Source organism: Leptopilina heterotoma, unplaced genomic scaffold, assembly GCF_015476425.1.
Source record: "Leptopilina heterotoma isolate Lh14 unplaced genomic scaffold, ASM1547642v1 Lhet_19, whole genome shotgun sequence".
In the NCBI taxonomy this organism is placed as follows: Eukaryota; Metazoa; Arthropoda; class Insecta; order Hymenoptera; family Figitidae; genus Leptopilina; species Leptopilina heterotoma.
Genome location: NW_025110908.1, coordinates 2,188,267 through 2,208,616, shown reverse-complemented (window position 1 = coordinate 2,208,616; position 20,350 = coordinate 2,188,267). Strand labels below are relative to the sequence as shown.

Sequence of the window (20,350 nt, the reverse complement as noted above, 5' to 3'; positions counted from 1 at the left end):
ATATTTATTTAAGAAAGAAGTAATTGATGTTTTCGAATTATTTTACAATTAAACAAATTCGTAACTAAATGTATAATAGAACTACATTTTTTGAGTATCGAATAATTTTTTAGAGTGATTGAAAATATTCTTTTTAGGGTCAGGAAAAAAGTTGAAATTTTGTCTGAAAATCAGGGAAAAACAAAATTAAATTTTTGTGACAACCCTAAACTATGATAATTATTAGTACAAAAAAATATATAGTGCGAGAAGAAGATATTTTTTAAAATTCAGTTTAGTATTATTTATTATTAATTAAATACATTTGTAGTTAAATTGCCATTTGACTACTAAATAAAACAATACATTACATTAATAAACCACCGTTTTTACTTCGTGAAACATTATTTTTTGCACGTTTATACATCCACCGTCACAGTTACATCCAAAAATATTACAACTTCCTACACCACAGTAATTTCCAACGACTTCAGAACCATCATGACAATATAAAGTGCAAATATATAGAGGATAAAATCTTTGCAATAGAGAATTGCAGGTGTCGTCTTTGTAAAAAGAGTGACAACATTCCGTACGACACTCATTAGTAAATAGTACAAATGTTACAATAAATAAGAGCAAGTAATTTTTTAACATTCTTGATATTTCAAGTTGATATTTGCAAAGTGTTGGGTTAGTGTACGTTCCTGTACTTCTTTGATACTTGCGTTTACTGAATAATTTTTTCCGGCGAGGTTCATATAATTCAAGAGTGCAGAGAAAAACAATAGAAATTATTTTTTCACTTAAATATTATTATTATGATTTGTATACCTACACGTGCGCGATAAAATTATTGTATCGTGAATTTATTCTTTAGCCGAAAAGCTATCATTTATATATGATATCTATATACATTGTCGAGGACATTAAATTTAATGCTGCATTTTACGTGCTAAACGTTTTAGGTTGAAAATTCAACATCTTCAAAAATATTATGTAACTGGGAGAATTTACTCTTCTATTTAGTACACAGTTTTTCTAAGGATATTAAATTGAGATACAAAATGAATAAAGTGTTCCGAACCTCTGTTATCCGAACAGCACAACATTTTATTCAAATTTTTTTTCCACTTTAAACACAAAATATTTTTTACATTTATCGGTATACAAAAATCATATAAGTTGACACCGTTATATTATGAATGACTAATAATTATGATAATTATTATTGTGAATTAACAATAACCCTATTTCTCAAAGCATTTATGTTTTGTTTAAACTGAGAAATAAGCTTGTAGTTTATAGTGACGCATAATTATTGGTATAGGAAAAAAATAAATACTGCGAGAAGATACTTTTTTAAATGGAAGCTAGTATTATTTATTATCAGTTAAATATATTCTTAGTTACATTGACATTTAACTTTTATATAAACAGTACATTAATGTACTAAACAATGTTTTTTACTTGGTTTTACAGTTTCTTTGTGTTCCTCAATTTTTTTAGCGCGTCTACATCCACCGTCACACTTTCATCCAAACCAATCACAATTTCCTACACCACAATAACGTCCATCAGGCACAGTACCATCTTCACAATATTTTTGTAAGCACATATTTAAAAAGCTAACGACTCCAGAGCAGCTTGCAGGAAGACAACATTCCGCACGACACTTATTAGTAAATAATACTAATGTTACAATAAATAAGAGGAGGTAAACTTTTGACATTGTTGATATTTCAACTGTATTTTTTGTTAAATCGGATTGCAGTTATTGAAGTATAGATTTTCAAAGTATTGTGTTAATGTTTGTTTCTATATACTCTTCTAATGTATGGTTACTGAAGAATTTTGCCGTGTTTCATACCTACTCCAAAAGTTCATACTAAAAAAAATAAAAAATTTAAATTTACTTAAACTTTATTATTATAGTATTATATTAATATTATTATTATAACTCATATACATGTAAGCTAAGAAATGGTTTAAATTTATTGTATTGCAGATTTAAATTTATAGGTATAGCTTCAAACAGATATCATACATTAACTGAGACATTAAATAAATATTGCTAAAGTTTCCAACGAATTATACTGCTTTTTGCACCTATTTTATTAAAAAAAAAAAAATATTTTGTATATTAGAAAAATTAATCACTAACTTCTCTCTAAATCTCAAGGACCCAACTTAAAATATTTACTGATTTAAATTAAATTTTTATAACAATATTTTAGTGTTACTACCAAAAAGCTTAATTGCAAAGTTTCTAAATGTAATATTTAACTTTTTAATTTTACATTTAATTTTTGCAAAAAATTGATAATTCATGAAAGTATTTTTGATTAAATTAAATATTTAAATTTTATTAATATAATAAAATTCTTGATATCTGACATATAAGTATACTAAATTAAAATTATATTAAAGTAAATTTACTATTTACAATGTAAAATTTAAACCGATAGGAATTTTTGCGTATTTTTGACAACTTTAACATTTCCAAATTATAACATAAAAATTATAATAAATAAAAAGTATTGTTAATGTAAATGAACAACCCTAATTCTTTAAGTAAATTTTTTTTAAATTAAGAAATCAGCTTATAGTTAAAAGTAACGTATAAATTATCAGTTCAAAAAAATAGTGAGAAGGAGAAATAAAGTATTTTGTAAATTCAAGTCAATATTATTTATTATCAATTAAATGTATTTTTGGTTACATTGACATTTAACTATAAAATAAACAATATATTACATTATTTAACAAACGTTTTTAGTTTGTTTAACAATTTTTTGTCATCCTCAATTTTTTTAACTTTTCGATTTTCTACATCCACCGTCACAGTTACATCCCAACCAATCACATTTTCCTACTCCACAATAACGTCCATCAGGCTCATTACCATCATGACAATATAAAATGCAATTATATACAGGATAAAATCTTTGCCATAGAGAATTGCAGTCTTCGCCTATATAAAAGGGGTGACATTCTTGATATTTCAAGTTGATATTTGCAAAGTGTTGGGTTAGTGTACGTTCCTGTACTTCTTTGATTCTTGCGTTTACTGAATAATTTTTCCGAGGTTCATATACTTCAAAAGTGCAGAGAAAAACAATAAAAACTTATGAAAAGAAAAATTTGTTAACAGATATTATTATTTACTGCGAGCAAAAAGAATTTTTGTCTTTCAATCGTTGATCATAAACGTAGTTAACTTCACCAAGGTCAAAATTTTAAAAATTTATCATTGCAGGTGGAAATGTAATAAAAATATATACGCAACTTAAAAACGATTATTATAGTTTCAAGTTAACGAATGACATTTTTTCATTCGAATCAATATGCGACTTTTTTACTTGATAACAAAAGTTATTGGTAAAAATAAGTTTGTAACTTTGAGTAAAATTATTGCAAGTTTATAGATTTGGAAAGGTTCTACTATTAAAATAAAAATATAAAATCGGGGAAAATATTTAAAAACAAATTATATTTTTTTATTATTGAACCCCTCTTGAAGTTTTTTATACGGATCAGGAAAAGAATCAAAATCCTAACTGGATTTTTAAGGGAAAAGCAAAATTAAATTTTATGACAGCATTTGAAATATTCCTCTTGTTCATATATATATATGTAATACCTGATTCCTAATTTAGAAAATGAAAATTGTTGTTAATTTCGAAAAATTTGTAATACAACCTTTTAATAATGAAGTAGGTCAAGGAAAATTTAAATCCGTTTCTTGAAAAATTTAGAGATGTGCGTCTTTTTTTTAAATATTATTTTTTTTACATCGTCTCCAATTATAGCGACAGAAAATTTGTGAGACCTTCAGAAAATGTGGGGCGAATGAAATAAAAAAAAGAGTATGCTTAATAATCTGTTAGAAGAGAAATTTTTCAGTTGACACAAACCTGTCGACTTTCGTACTTATCGATTTTGGATTCTTGCCAATTCTTGTGTCTTTAAATTAAAAAAGAAATGCTCAATGACATTTGGAGTGGTAAAGAAGAAAATTTAATTTATTTCACCCATTAGAATATGAACTTATGCTGAACTTCCAATAAACTGATATAAACAAAAAGTTGTGTCAATTTTTCTATAATAATTTGAAAGAATTATTTTTCGGTAATGATCGGAATCGAAAGAAAGGAAAAGTGAATACATTCAGTAAATACGAATATACGAAGGTACTTGAAGATATTTGAAGATAATTCAACAGAAGTGTAAACCCTAATTCATGACTCGTGAACCCCTTGAGAATCTTGAGAGATGGACTTTGAGTCTTTGTGGTCAAAAGATTGTGATAGAGCAAACTATGTTTTTGCATTTATATTTCCTTACATGATCATTTATCTTTTTTTTTTGCGTAAATGTATATGTGCATATGTTCACATGAAGCAGTGTTTGTAGAGTTTTTGTTCAGAATGGGGCGGTAACCCTGTGAAATTCTGCTCTCACCTGGGAAAAGGCGTGGCTTGACTTGAGAGAGGTCGATATTGGCGCTGCCCCGGGAAGCAAAAGCTACCCTTATTTTTCCGTCGGGAGAGAAAAGACAACGACGAAATACAAAAGAAATGGAAGCTTAAAATTTCCGGAAGAAAGAATAGAATTTTTTTTCCTTTTTTTTTGGAAAAACAAATAAATTTTCAATATTCGAATAAATCTCTTTGTCTTCAGTTGTAAGCAGTATACAGTTTTAGCTTTTTTATTCTTTTATTATAAATTTTTTAATCATCTTTTCATTAGTGACCTTTACTCTTAATAAAATTAATTTTTGTGCTATTAAAATTTATTCCTAAAGTATTTTTTCTTGAATTCACTTCTAAAAGCGTTTTGTAAGATCTTTGATCGATAACCAAACAAAAGTCTGCAACTTTTAGCAAGTTGGCCACCAAACTTTGAAACCGTGAAATAGACGTGAATTCACCTTGATTTCTTTCAAATATGTTATTTTCTGTATTGCCATTCTTATTCTCTCGGAAAAAAAATTTGAAATTCTTTTATGTAATTTTCAATTCTTTTGTGCAATCTTTTATAAATTTCTTTCTTGATTTTGACTTCATAACAGATCATAACACAGTCAAAAAAGTTCAATACAGCTTTTTGCTTTGCATAAACTATAAAATTGCCTCGAATTTTAATACAAAACCTTCAATTTTTCAATTTCTAACAACAATTTTTTTTTAAATAACATAACAACTATTATAAAATTATTATTTATAAATTATTTAATAAATAATTTTATACTTAATTTCAAGATTAATTGAATTTTAAAAGAGTTGCGTTTACAATTTTCATAAATATTATAGATGAATTTCAAAAGAGCAATTTGAAATTTTATATTTTTAATTATTTACTATTTTAGAAATTTTAAAGCGAGCTTAGATTTTCGGAAAATTTTGTTAATTCCAATTCTTCTGAAATTAGTTAAATTTTTTTATATTTAATGTATATTTTTAAAAATAATGGATTTATAGAAGAATTTTAGTTAAAACCATTACTACAAAAAAACAGAATTTTGGAGAAATTGCAAATGAATTGCAGAAATTCAATTATTTTCAAAAGTAATAAAATTCTTCACTGAAATTCAATTATGTTAAAAATTTTTTTATAAATTCTCGTCAAAATTTTAATTATCTTTATAAAAAACAATAAAAAATTCTTCTCCGAAATGCAATTATTTTCAAAAATTTTAATAAAATCCTTGACAGAATTTCAATTTCTATTTTTAGTATACAATTTTAATCGAATTCCTCAAAAAAAATAATTATTTTTCTTAAAATTTTTTTTTAAATATTCATCGAATGTATTTAATTATTTCAAAATTTGTTCAAAAAATTCTTTATGAAATTTTAATTTTGAGAAATATTCAATTATTCAATATATTATTTATTTTTGTATTTGCAGAAATTAAATTCATATTTTCAAAAATAATAAAATTATCTTCACAAAATTCAATTTTGTTCTAAAATTTTTTAAATTTCTTGTCGAGAATTCAAGTATCTTTATATTTAATAAAATGCTTCGTCAAAATTCAATTATTTTCAAAACTTTCAATAAAATTTTTGGCAAAATTTCCATTGTTTTCAAAAATGTTCCTCAAATTCAATGATTTTTAATATATCTATAGGTACTATTAAAATAAAATTTTCCAAAAGAATTCAATTACTTAAAAAAAAATGTTGATAAAATTCTACGTAAACGTTTAATTATTTCACAAATAATGAAAATTTCAAAATTCAATTATTTACAAATTTTTTATAAATATCTTCAGAATAATTTAATTATTATTATAAATAATTAAATTTTTTACAGGGTTTCAATTATTTTCAAAAATAATAAAATTTTCTTTAGGAATTCAATTATATTTTCATAAATATATAATAAAACTTATCGTACAATTTCAATTATTTTTGATAGAATTTTGAATTGAATTCTCTAAAAATGTAATTATTCTTAAAAATTATATTAAATTCGTCGAAAGAATTGAATTTTAAGAAACACAAAAATAATTAATTTATTGAATAATTGAATGTTTCTTAAAATTCAATTCTTTCGACGAATTTAATAAAATAAATTTAAAATTTAAATAATTGAATTTTAAAAAGTTTTCATATTAAAATCTTTGAAAATTTGAATTTTTTTATCGAAATTTCGTAAAAATTATTTGAAAATGATTGAAAATCAATTCTTTTGACGAATTTAATAAAATAAATTTAAAATTTAAATAATTGAATTCTCATAGAATTTTCTAATAAAAATTAATTTAAAAATTAATTTTAGTTCAAATTTTAGATAATAATTGAATATTTAAAGCATTTTAGCGTCAATTTTTAGAAATAATTGAATTTTCAAAAGTTTTCAAATTAAAATCTTTGAAAATCTGATTTTTTTTATCGAAATTTCGTAAAAATTATTTGAAAATGATTGAATTAAAAAAAAGCAATTTTAATTGAAATTTCTTTTTCTTTTTGAATAATTGAATTCTCATAGATATTTCTGGAAATTATTAAAAATAATTGATTTAGAGAAGAATTTTAATTACAAATTTAAGAAAATAATTGAAAATTTAAGTTTTAGAAAAAATTTAATATTTTGACATCGTTTCAAATTAAAATCTTTGAAAATATGAATTTTTTATATCTCTTACTAACAATTCGGTAGAATAATTTTTTTTTAAACATTTTAATTAAATTTTTTTTTTTGTTATTTGAAGTTTTTATTGTCTAATATATATTTAATTAAAGCATTTACACGTATAATCGAAATTTTGTAAAATTGAATTGGAAACAAATAGATTTGAAAATTCTCAAAGAATTTTTTCAAAAATTGTTAAAAATAATTGATTTGAAGAAGAATTTTAGTTAAAAATTCTAGAAAATAGTAATTGAATTGAAATGATGAAAATAATTTTGAAGAAGTATAATATTCTTATAATATAAAATAATGATTTTATTACTTGGTCATCTTTAATTATCATTATAAAAAATTATTATTATAAAACAAGAAGACATCGATTGTTCCGAGTCGAAGACTCGGAGTGATCGATATCTGCTTGTTTTATAAAAATAGATTCTTAAAAAAGTTGTTGAATTTCAAAAAGATTTGAATTTGAGTGATTTGAAAAATTTTAATTCCTATGAAAAAATAATAATGATTAAATTAGATATTTATTTAAAAATCAAGTTATTGATGTTTTCGAATAATTTTACATTTATAAAGAAGTTCGTAAATAAATGTAATAGAACATTTGAGAATTTTGAATATTTTTTATTTTTTTTGAGTATCTAATCGTTTTTAGAGTGAATCAGAATATATTCGTTATGATAAAAAATTTTGTCTGGAAATCAGGGAGAAGTCAGGGAAAAACAAAATTAAATGTTTGTAGCATTCCTGAATATTTTCTCTTTTGCCAAAAAAAAACCCTTTCTTCCTCAGAATAATTGTTTATATTTTTAAACATGTTTGGGGTCCTCTGTGGGAAAAATAGAAGTATATATCTGTTTTTTCAACACTTTTCAAAGGTTGTGTGTAAATATATAGTGTATAGGCATCTGAAGCACTACTGACAATATTATTTGAAAAAACATATCCATGTTTCTGCTCAAACGCATATCCATCGAGCTTCATTGAAATTGGAAATTTGTCAAATTGTGTAGTAGTTTCTTAAGTATATTGAAAGGGATCACACAACGATAGGAGATAATCCTGAGGATTTTGCTGCTTGCTTTCTTCATCCCGTCGCCTTCTCCACTTTTCAATAATTCCAAATGCTAGACCAAAATGGTAGTAGAATTGAAGAATTGAAGAATCGAGTCTCTTTTCCCACTTTCCATTGAGAGGGGGCGTCAGTGCGTGCATTGATTTCTCGCTCAATTTTCTCGGGAGTATTTTTCGAGGTAAATCCAAATGCACTGTGCACCCCGTCTCTATAAGCTTCATTCGTCTCTTGAAAAGCTTGCACACACTGCGATCGTAAACGTTTACAGAATATAACAGAATTGAGACACAATAAAGGGTCGGACTTGAACCTCAGGATAAGCCCGTTAAACACGCACGGTGTTAAAGCTTCTGAATCCTATATTTTTTTTCAATATACCTTTATTCATGGTCTGATTCGCATATTTTCCTCTGAATTTCCTTTTTTTCATGAATCACTGACCATTTATTCTTATTAATGTTTCAAATTCGTGGTTTTATATTTTACAATTGTATGTTTATCGGATTATGCAATTGAAATTAAATAAATAGGAGGGTTTTATTTTTCTAAATCTGCATTATAGTGAAAAGTCGTCTACTAGGGTCAAATTAGTAAAAAAATTGTATTACTTATTACTTTCCACCTAATGTTTACTATACTTTTAATTAACTTATAAAACTTGAAGATAATTTCTAGAAGAGAAAGGTCAAAAATGACAGTCGCTTTTCATTAAAGGAAAATAAAAAAGGACGTGATTAATCAGACTAATGAAAGAGAAAAGATTATTGAGAAAAATAGTTTCTTGCCATTCATGTCTGACAAGAAAAAATAAGTTTATTTTCTTCTTCCCTTTAAGAATTACATCAAAACGAGAAGAGATATTAAGGTGTCTTAAGTTGACACGGAGGGTGAAACATGAAGTAGAAATTAAATACCTACTTCTCATAAAATCGTGTTTCATTCTACTTTCCTCGTTATTCTTCGTTTCTTAAATGCAGCAAAAATTAATGCATACTTCAACTGAAGCTATCTTTGCACTCTCTAAATCTGAATTAGTAAACGAATCCTCACTCTTTCATTAGTAAAAAACTACTAATTCAGATTTAGAGAGTAAGCAGAAGAGTATAATAAGTAATAATTTAATTTAAATATTAATTATACGAATAAGAATTATTTGTTATCCATTACATTATGCATAATAATTTTTTATCACATTATATGTATTCCAAAAGAATAATTATAATGAAATTATGAAAAAAGGACATAAAATTTAGAAAAAGAGATTTAACCTTTAATTTTAAAAGATTTTACCTTTACGGTAATACTGCGAAATCTGTGTGAAAGTGTATATAATTTGAAACGTATCGTGATTTAATTAGTATCGAAACACCCCCCGACGGTGGAAATGCGCAATTGGTTTCAGTTGATGAGCTGTTGCCCGGAACATCCTTAAAGTTGTTGCACGCGATGAGCCAACAACTCACACACGAATTTCGAAAGTTTCGGTGATGGGGAGAGTCATCAGCTGCCTGTATAATGGGACAATAGCCACAAGGCACGTGCAACCGGACCATTAAACGATGTTTGCACCGATATGTCGCTCCTACAAATAATATTCATTCCATAGGGATTTGACTGGTCCGCGTGAAATTCGATTCAATAAACACCCACTATACGCTTGTTTCATCGTTCCCCAGGGCACAAGAAAAATATCTCTCATAACATTTACAATAGATGGTAATAAAATTTACTTTCATTAATGCGGTCCTTTCAAGGTAGGAAAACCGTTTTTCTCTCACACTCGCTTTGGAGAGTTGTTTATTAATAAACAGTGATAATTGAAAATTATAAACATAATTTTATTGCAATTGAAGAGGTCCACGTTTGGAGTCCCTTTTGTATTTTTGTACTTTTTTCTTATATTCTCTGTCTCAGATTTCGTACTCATCTACTAAAACCTACTATTTACTATACTTTTTTTACGTTATGATGCTATATTTTACTTTTTTTAGATTTCAGTCACCATATAAGCTACTATTTCTGATTTGTTTTTTGAGAATTTACACCACTTTAAATTCGCTAATACTAGAGGGTATATTATATTATTTATATAATACTACCCATACTAGAAATCAAAAAAACTATTCTCAAAAATTATAATCAAATTCTTTAAAACGATTCAATTATTATTTCTAAAAAATATTCGAAATTCAATTATTTTCAATATCTATAGTATTTTTATAAAATTTCGCAAAAGAATTCAGTTATTTAAAAAAAATTGATAAAATTCATCTAAAATTCAATTATTTTCATAAATAATAAAATTTCCACAGGAATTCAATTAGTTTCACTAATAATAACAATTATTCATAGAAATTAAATTTTTAAAAATTTTGTTGATAAAATTCTTTACAAGAATTCAATTATTTTCATAAATAATAAAACTCATCGAAGAATTTCAATTATTTTTAATACTATTTTAAATTAATTAATCGAAAAATTCAATTATTTTCTCAAATAAATTTCGACGAGAATTCAATTATTTAAAATACAATTTTCATAATATTTATTATATTTAGAAAAAAATAATTATTTAAAACACTGTTTATAAAATTATGAAGTATTCAATTATTTTCAAAAATAAAAAAATTTTTCTGAAAAATTCAATTCTTTTTGAACATGTTAATAAAATTTTTCGCCATAAATAATAAAATTCTTCTCAGGAATTCAATTATTTTTAAAAATTTTATTAGAATTTTTCGCAAGAAGTTAATTATTTTCATAAATAATAAAAAACATCGCAGGATTTCAATTATTTTTAATACAATCTTACAGGAATTGCTCAAAAAATGTAATTTCAATTCCCTGAAAAAATCAATTATTTAAAAAAATGTATGTTTTTTTAAATATTCTTTAGAAGAATTCAATTGTTTACAAAAATATTAGAATTTTTCACAGGAATTCAATTATTTTGAAATATTTTAATAAAATTGATTGAAAGAAATCAATTGTTTTAAATAAAATTTTATTTGAATTGATTTGAAATAATTCTATTAGTCTTTAAGACTTTAATAAAATTATTCCTAAGAATTCAATTATTAAATAAATAATTCTTCGATAGAATTCAATTATGTTGATAAATAACAAAATTTTTCACTGAAATTCAATTCTATTTAAACATTTTAATAAAATTTCTCGCAATAATTCAATTACTTTTGAATATTTTAATAAAATTCTTTGCAACTATAATTCAATGATACAAAAATATTATAATTTTTCACAGGAATTCAATTATTTTCAAATATTTTAATAAAATTGATTGAAAGAAATCAATTATTTTCAATGCAATTTTAATTAAATTTTTTTGAAAAATTTCAATTTTCTTAAAATTAGTTTCAATTTTTTTAATTTTATCGCAATTCTTTAAAAGAATTCAACTATCTTAATAAATAAATTCCAGGAATTTTTATAAAATTTTTTGCAAAATTAAATTATTTCATAATAATAACAATACACTGCAAAAAAGCAACGTTTTAAACGTTTTAAAAGTGACTATAACGTTTAAAACATCTTATTTTTCCAACTTCCATCTTAGAAATTAATGCATTTTAAGATGCTTTTGATAACTTTTTGGAAACAACTTAAAAGTGACTACCAAAATATCTTAAAATAAGATACCTTCTTTTTACAGTGTATTCATAACAAGAATTAAATTATTTTTAAAAGTAATACATTTTTTCTTGAAAATTCAATTATTTAAAAAAAATTCTCATAAAATCGTTAGCAAAAATTCATTTATTTTCATAAATAATAAAATGTTTTTTAGGAATTCCATTATTTAAAAAAAAAAAATACCACATAGACATTCAATTATTGTCAAAAGTTTTAATAGAATTCTTTGTAAAATTTAATTATTTTTAAAAACTTTTCGCAATTCAATGTTTTTCAATATCTGCTATTTTCATAAAATTTCCATATAGAATTCAATTATTTAAAAAATTTTTTGTAAAATTCTTCTAAAGAATTCAATTCTTTTCATGAATAATAAAAAGTTTTCTGTAATTCAATGATTTAAATTAGAATTTGCATAAAATTAGACAAAAGAAATCAATTATTTACAAATTTTAATAAAATTCTTGTCAAGAATTGAATTATTCTTATAAATATTTAAATTTGTTCATGAATAATAACATTCGTTGCAGAAATTCAATTTTATTAGCAGTAGGATAAGAAAAAGGTAAATATTTTTGATGAAAATTAGGGAAAAATCATCAGGAAAATAAAATAAAATGGAATTTTTGTCAGTTTTGTGAAGTTTCTATAAAACGAGTTTCTTTAAGCGTCAAGGTTAATTTTTCGATATAGTTATACTTTTTTACTACTTTTTGCTACTTTTTTAAAATTAATTATCGCGTGCAAAGTCTGCACATGAAAGTTCGCACATGAAAATGAAATTTTTTCATAATCTTTAAAAAAATTGTGAAGTCAAAGTTGTATATTTATTTAAAAAGCAAAAAAATACCTGTAACATGTGAATAAAAGTTTGACCTATATTTAAATAATACAAATTAAAAGAGAAATTAGAGTTAGAGACCAAATAGAATTGAAGCTCTATATAAAAATGTTAAAAAAGCATAAATAATTTATTGCCTGCGAGATAAGCTTCTTCACATATAGGATATTAAAATACATATACAGGGTAAAGAGCGCAGGAAAAGTGATAAAAAGGTTAAACGAAATTGAATGGGTTTTTGGGATACTGGAGAGTAAAGACGGCATATGTAGGAATGAAAAACGGATTAGTTTTCCGTTCAGAGCTTTATCGATTAAGTAATCTTAATACATCGCTGAGCCGCAATGTACCATAAAGAGAACGGAACCGGAAACGATCCATTCTTACGGGGAATATGCTTTGTCGGCGGTTGCTCGGCGCTCTGAAATTCGCTTTGATTAATTTCCCGAGCTTTTTCTGTCCGCGAAACTTATCGTTCGATGCGTTTCTGTATGCCTTGGACTGGCTCGCCTCCAATTTTCCCGTTCTGTCTCAGAAAACTCTAATCTACGATCAAACGGGAATTATTATCATTTTAATAAGACTCATCCTCGGAACTTTTCTTTTTACTTTTTATTATACTTATGGAATGTTCCTCTCTGTGATTTTAAATAAAAAGTAAATTCTATATAATTCATTTACTTTTTTTGATTAAAGGAAAAAAGAGCGAAAGACTTGGGAAAATTGTTAATACCTTTTATAAATTTGATAAATAGATTCTCGAGATGAAATTGTAAGGTGCAGAGCTAAAATCTTTTAAACGAGAATAGTATGGACCTTGCGAAGCGCAACCCCATTCAAACTACTAACAGCACAATATAAACTTGTGGGTGAAACTTTTAGAATTGAAAAACTTTCGCCAAACTACTTTTTCTCGTCCTCTTATATTCTTTTTCTACTCTTCCTTTCTTTTCTGCTTTTCCTTCCTCCGCACTCCCCAAGGTTTTCGTCAACGCCGGACAAACATTTATAAACTTCCGCCAAACACGCTTGACGCTCCTGATGAATCACTAAACAAATGTTTTTAAACTTCTTTTTTCAAAAAGTAGTTATTTTTATAGTTAAACGGTTATAAATAGTTCAAATCTTTTTATTTAAAAAGTCATAAATGGATCAACTTTAAAAGGTTTTAATTTGGACTTTCATAAAATTTCAATTCTGAATTAATTTTATTAGAAATTGAAAAAAAAAATTCTAAACTTTGAAAAAAAAATCTAAACTTAGATTTTTGAAAAATTTTAATAATTGCAATTCTTCTGAAAATAGTTAAATTTTTTTAAAAATATGTATGATTAATTATTAAAAATTTAAAAATAATTGATTTGTAGAAGAATTTTTGTTAAAACACTAAAAAAAATTGAAATTTGGAGAAGTTACAAATGATTGCAGAAATTCAGTTATTTTCAAAAGATATAAAATTATTCGCAAAAATTCAATTATGTTCAAAATTTTTTTTAAATTTTCGTCGAAAATTCAATTATTTTTAAAAGTAATAAAATTCGTCTCCACAATTCAATTATTTTTTAAAATTTTAATAAAATTCTTGTTAAGATTTCAATTGTATTCAAAAATTTTCAATATCTACTATTTTAATAAAATTTTTCTAAAAAAATTCAATTATTTAACAAAAATTTTGATAAAATTCTACGAAAACATTTATTAATTTTCAAAAATAATAAAAATTTCACCAGAATTCAATTATTTACAAATTTGTTTTATAAATTACTTAGCAATAATTCAATTATTTACATAAATAATAAAATTCTTCTCTCAAGAATTCAATTATATTTTTGAAAATTTTGATAAAATTGTTCGAAAAAACAACAATTACATATTTTAAATACAATTTTATGAAATTTTTTTGAAGTAATTCAATTATTCATTAAGATTTGAATAAAATTCTTCCCAGGAATTTAATTATTTACATAAATAATTATTCGAAAGAATTGAATTATTAAAGATAAATAACAAAATTATTCAATTATTTTCAAACATTTTTTAAAATTCTTCTCCGAAATTCAATTATTCTCAAAAACACACCCTCAATTTATCAACTATTTTAATAAAATTTTCCAAAAGAATTCTAGTTTTTAAAAAAATTCTTAATAAAATTCTATGCAAATAATTAATTATTTTAAAGAATAATAAAAATTCCACAAAAATTCTAGTATTTACAAATGTTTTATAAATTTTCTTGCGAATAATTTAATTATTTTCATAAATAATAAAACTTTAGAATTTTTCAGTAATTTTTAATACAATTTTAATCAAATTTCTTGAAAAATGTATAATTATTCTTAAAAATTTTATTAAAATTCTTCGAAAGTATTCAATTATTTAAAAATTTGTTAATAAAATTCTATATAATAATTCAATTTTTAGAAACATTCAATTATTCAATCAATTATTTATTTCTGCATTTAAATAATTGAATTCTCGTAGAATTTTCTAATAAAAATTGATTTAAAAATGAATTTCATATCAAATTTTAGATTTAACTTTAGAAAAGTTACTAATAATTGCAATTTTTAGGAATAATTGAATTTTGAAACGGTTTTAAATTAAAATCTTTGAAAATCTGAATGTTTCAAACTTCTAACAAACAATTTTTGGGATTTAATTTTTTTGAAATTATTTGAATAGTTTTTTTTAAATATAAATTAAATAATTTCCTAATAATAGAAATTTCGTAAAATTGAATTGTAAAAAAATGGATTTGAAAACTTTCAAAGAACTTTCTCAAAATTTTTTTTAAATAATTGATTTAAAGAAGAATTTTATTTAAAAACACTAATAAAATGGAAGTTTTAAGAAGTTACAAATGATTACAGAAATTTAATTATTTTCAAAAGTAATAAAATTCTTGGCAAAATCTCAATTATTTTCAAAAATTTTTCTTTATTGAATGATTTTCAATATCTACTATTTTAATAAAATTTTGCAGATGAATTCAATTATTTAAAAAAAATTTTGATAAAATTCTACACCAACATTTAATTATTTTCTAAAATAATCAAAATTGCACAGGAATTCAATTGTTTACAAATTTTTTATAAATTTCTTCCCAATAATTCAATTATTTTCATAAATAATAAATTTTCCCACATCAATTATTTATTTTTGTATTTAGATAATTAAATTCTCGTAAAATTTACTATTAAAAGTTGATTTAAAAATGAATGTTAGTTAAAATTTTAGATCAGAATTGAATATCAAAAGCATAGTAGAGTGAATTTTTAGAAATAATTGAATTTTGAAAAGGTTTCAAAGTTAAATTTTTGAAAATTGAAATTTTCCATACTTTTAACTAACAATTCTGTAGAATTAATTTTTTTGAAAAAGTTTAATATTGATTTTTTTATAATCCTCTAATTGGTCTATGTGACTGTTGGATTTACTTTAAAAAAAATTAAATTAAATTATTTGAAGTTTTTATTTTCTAATATACATATTTTGAAAAATTTCCGAATAATCGAAAGTTTGTAAAATTTAATTGTAAATTCAAATTGTTTTGATATTAATTTGAATTCGATTTGAATATTTTTTGGATTTGAAAATTCTCAAAGAACTTTTTGAAAAAAAATTGAAAATAATTTATTTAAAGAAGTATTTTAGTTAAAAATTGTATAGAAAATAATAATTGAATTGAAAATAATTTTATCTTAAATAATGTTTTACAATAATATTCTTATAAGTTGTTAAATTTTAAAAAAGGTTTGAATTTGAATGTTTTGAAAAATTTTAATTCCTACGGAAAAATAATAATGATTAAATATTTATTTAAAAATGAAGTTATTGATGTTTCCGATTAATTTTGAGAGTGAATCAGAATATTTTTTTGGGTCAGGGAAAAGGTCAAAATTTTTGTCTAAAAATCAGGGAGAAGTCAGGAGAAGTTGTTTTTTGAAACAAAACATAAACATATTTTTGAATAGTAGTTTTTGAGATGAAAAGAGCAAATGGAACGAGAAATGACGAGGTAGAAATTAAACAATAAGGCTCTGGCAGTGTTTTTTTTAAATAAAAAAAAATTGTAATAAGTGAATCGATATCAATTAGGTTGCTTCTTCCGTTCACGTGTTTTAGCACCCCCGATATAATGACGGCACGTGGCGTGCTCTCGCCTTAAAATTCGGCTTCCGGTTTCCTCGAAACGGAGAACCCTGCTCAACTTGTCGCGCTTTTTATCACAAGTCAAAAGCTTCTTTCTCCTCGGTCACACGACCTTAAGGGTTACCAAGTGCATGCGTCCCAATTTTATCATTATCATCTTTATTACACAGGAACATCCATTCACTTTTATCAACGAAGAATATTACTGAACTCCGCACATAATTAACTTTTTCCATCACGCAAACTTTTCGTTTTCCAGTGACAAGCTTATAAGATAAGCTTATAATATTATTACCTCAAACTTATGTGCAGAATTGGAAATTAATTTTATTTCTTTTCAAGATTTCTATATCAAAACAAAAAAATATCTTTTTTGTGCACGTGTATATATACGAATCAGAATAATAAAGTTTAAGCGATTAAAAATAATTTTTTATTGTTTTTCACTGCACTCTTGGTATATAAACCACGGCAAAATTTTACATTAGTAACCAAGTATCGAAGAGAATAGAAATATATTTACACTTCAAAACTGTGCAATCCGATTTAACAAGAAGTAGAATTGAAATATCAAGAATGTTGAAAATTTACTTGCTCTTATTTATTGCAACATTAGTACTATTTACTAATGAGTGTCGAGCGGAATGTTGCTACAGTTCTAGGAAAGATTACAGCTGTCCTTTGATGTCACACTATCCGTTTATTGATACAAAGGATTGCCTAACACTTATTTGTCAAGATGGTACTATAACTGGAAGATATTGTGGTGTAGGAAGTTGTAATATTTTTGGATGTAACTGTGATGGTGGATGTAGACGTGCTAAATAAATTGTAAAAAGGATTGTTTGATAATGTAATATATTGTTCATTTAATAGTTAAATGTCATTGTAACCAAAAATACATTTAATTGGTAATAAATAATATTGACTTGAATTTACAAAATGTTTATTTCTCCTTCTTACTATTTTTTTGTACTAATAATTCTATGTTAGTTTTAACTATAAGCTGGTTTTTTAATTTAAAGACAAATAAAATTTACTTAATGAATTAGGGTTATTCATTTACAATCGCAATAATAATACTTATTATTCATTATAGCTTTTATATTATACTTTGGTAATAGTCAAAGCTGTCAGAAATGCACAAAAATTCCTATCTGTTAAAATTTTACATAGTAAATAGTAAATTTACTTTAGTATACCTAGTTATAAAGTTATAATAATTAATTAAAAAGAAGTAAGGAAATTAAATAAAATTTCTCATACGTTTTTTTAAACTTTAGCATTTTTTATATTAAAATTTTACTTTGATGCACTTTTTGCCCAAATTGTAAAATATAGAATAATTCTATGTGATATCTAGTAAACATTCTGTAGAAATTTACTTAAATAATTCCATAGAATTTCTAAACGAATTTTAATAATATTTTGTAGAAAAAGACAGATGTTGAAAATCTATAACTTTGCAATAATTTTTCTCAATGTCAAAACTCATTTTTAGCAATAACTTTTGTTATCAACTAAAAAGTCACATTGAATCGTGTATGAAAACATGCAAATCGTGAACTTGAGACTGTAATAATAATCTTGTTTTTTTAGATTAAATTTTTAATAAAAAAACATTTTGTTAACTTCACTAACATTAAATTGGAACAAAATACTTATTGATTAACTTATTTTAATTAAATTAATTTATCTATGCCAAGTAATGGGACTTGTAAGAAATGTTAAGAAGATCTATTGTTAAACTACAAATCGTTTTGAATTAGTTAAAATTTCTTGAGAACTAGAGAATAATTAATGATTAAGTTTTTTTATTATGCAAAATAATTTTTTAAAAATGAAATACAAGTTAAAAACAGTAGAGCAAAACAATCAAATTTAAAATATTTTTTAGTGCACGTGTCTACGAATCAGAATAATAAAGTTTAAGCGATAAAAATAATCTTTTATTGTTTTTCACTGCACTGTTGGTATATAAACCACGGCAAAATTTTACATTAGTAACCAAGTATCGAAGAGAATTGAAATATATTTACACTTCAAAACTGTGCAATCCGATTTAATAAGAAGTAGAATTGAAATATCAAGAATGTTGAAAATTTACTTACTCTTATTTATTGCAACATTAGTACTATTTACTAATGAGTGTCGAGGGGAATGTTGTTACGGTTCTAAGAACGATTACAACTGCGTTCAGGGCCACTATTCGTTTATTGGTTCAAAGGATTGCCTAACACTTATTTGTCAAGATGGTACTACAACTGGAAGATATTGTGGTGTAGGAAGTTGTAATATTTTTGGATGTAACTGTGATGGTGGATGTAGAGGTGCTAAATAAATTGTAAAAAGGATTGTTTAATGATGTAATATATTGTTCATTTAATAGTTAAACGTCAGTAATCTAAGAATACCTATTTAATTGATAATAAATAATATTGATTGAAATTTACAAAATGTTTATTTCTCCTTCTCACTTTTTTTTTTTACTAATAATTTTACATGTTAATTATAACTAAAAGCTGGTTTTTTAATTTAAAAATAATAAAATTTACTTAAAAAATAAGGGTTTTTTATTTACAATCGCAATAATAATACTTATTATTTATTATAACTTTTATATTATACATTGGTAATAGTCGAAGTTGTCAGAGGGTTCAAAAATTCCTAACAGTTTAAATTTTACATAGTAAATAGTAAATTTTCTGTAGTATAGTTATAATAATTAATTAAAAAGAAGTTAAGAAATTAAATAAAATTTCACTTACGTTTTTTTAAACTTTAGCATTTTTTATATTAAAATTTCACTTTGATGCACTTTTTGCCCAAATTATGTAAAATATAGAATAATTCTATGTGAAATCTAGTAAACATTCTGTAGAAATTTACTCAAATAATTCCATAGAATTTCTAAACGAATTTTGATAATATTTTGTAGAAAAAGACAGATGTTAAAAATTGATAAGTTTGCAATAATTTTTCTCAATGTCAAAACTCATTTTTAGCAATAACTTTTGTTATCAAGTAAAAAAGTCACATTGAATCGTGTATGAAAAAATGCGAATCGTGAACTTGAGACTATAATAATAATCTTTTTTTCTAAATTAAATTTTTAATGAAAAAACATTTTTCCTCGATAAAGTTGCGATTATAAACTTTGTTAACTTCAACAATGTTAATTTTGAACGAAATGAACGCAATATATTTATTGATTAATTTATTTTAATTCAATTAATTTTTTTAATTAATGAGATTTATTTTTAGAAAAGTTAATGAGATCTTCTTAAACTACAAAGTGTTTTGAAGTAGTTTAAATTTTCTGATTTATCGCACTTTAAAATTAATCCACAAGTTTTGAACGTTCGAATGAATGAAATATTTTTTATCTAAAATACTTTTATAAATTACTGATTGCAAAACTTAAATATAAAATTTTAAAACTTAAATATTACATTTAGAAACTTTAGAATTAAGCTTTTTGATAGTAACGCCAAAATATT

The 20,350-nt window shown here is 23.6% G+C and overlaps 1 long non-coding RNA gene across 1 annotated transcript; it reads right to left on the bottom strand.

Moving 5' to 3' along the window:
- Positions 1-1,334: 1,334 nt before the first annotated feature.
- LOC122500674 lies at positions 1,335-2,015 on the bottom strand. Its single transcript, XR_006301502.1, has 2 exons — positions 1,949-2,015; positions 1,335-1,867 (listed from the first exon to the last, which is right to left on the bottom strand). It is a non-coding gene; the product is annotated as an uncharacterized LOC122500674 (long non-coding RNA).
- Positions 2,016-20,350: the final 18,335 nt, after the last annotated feature.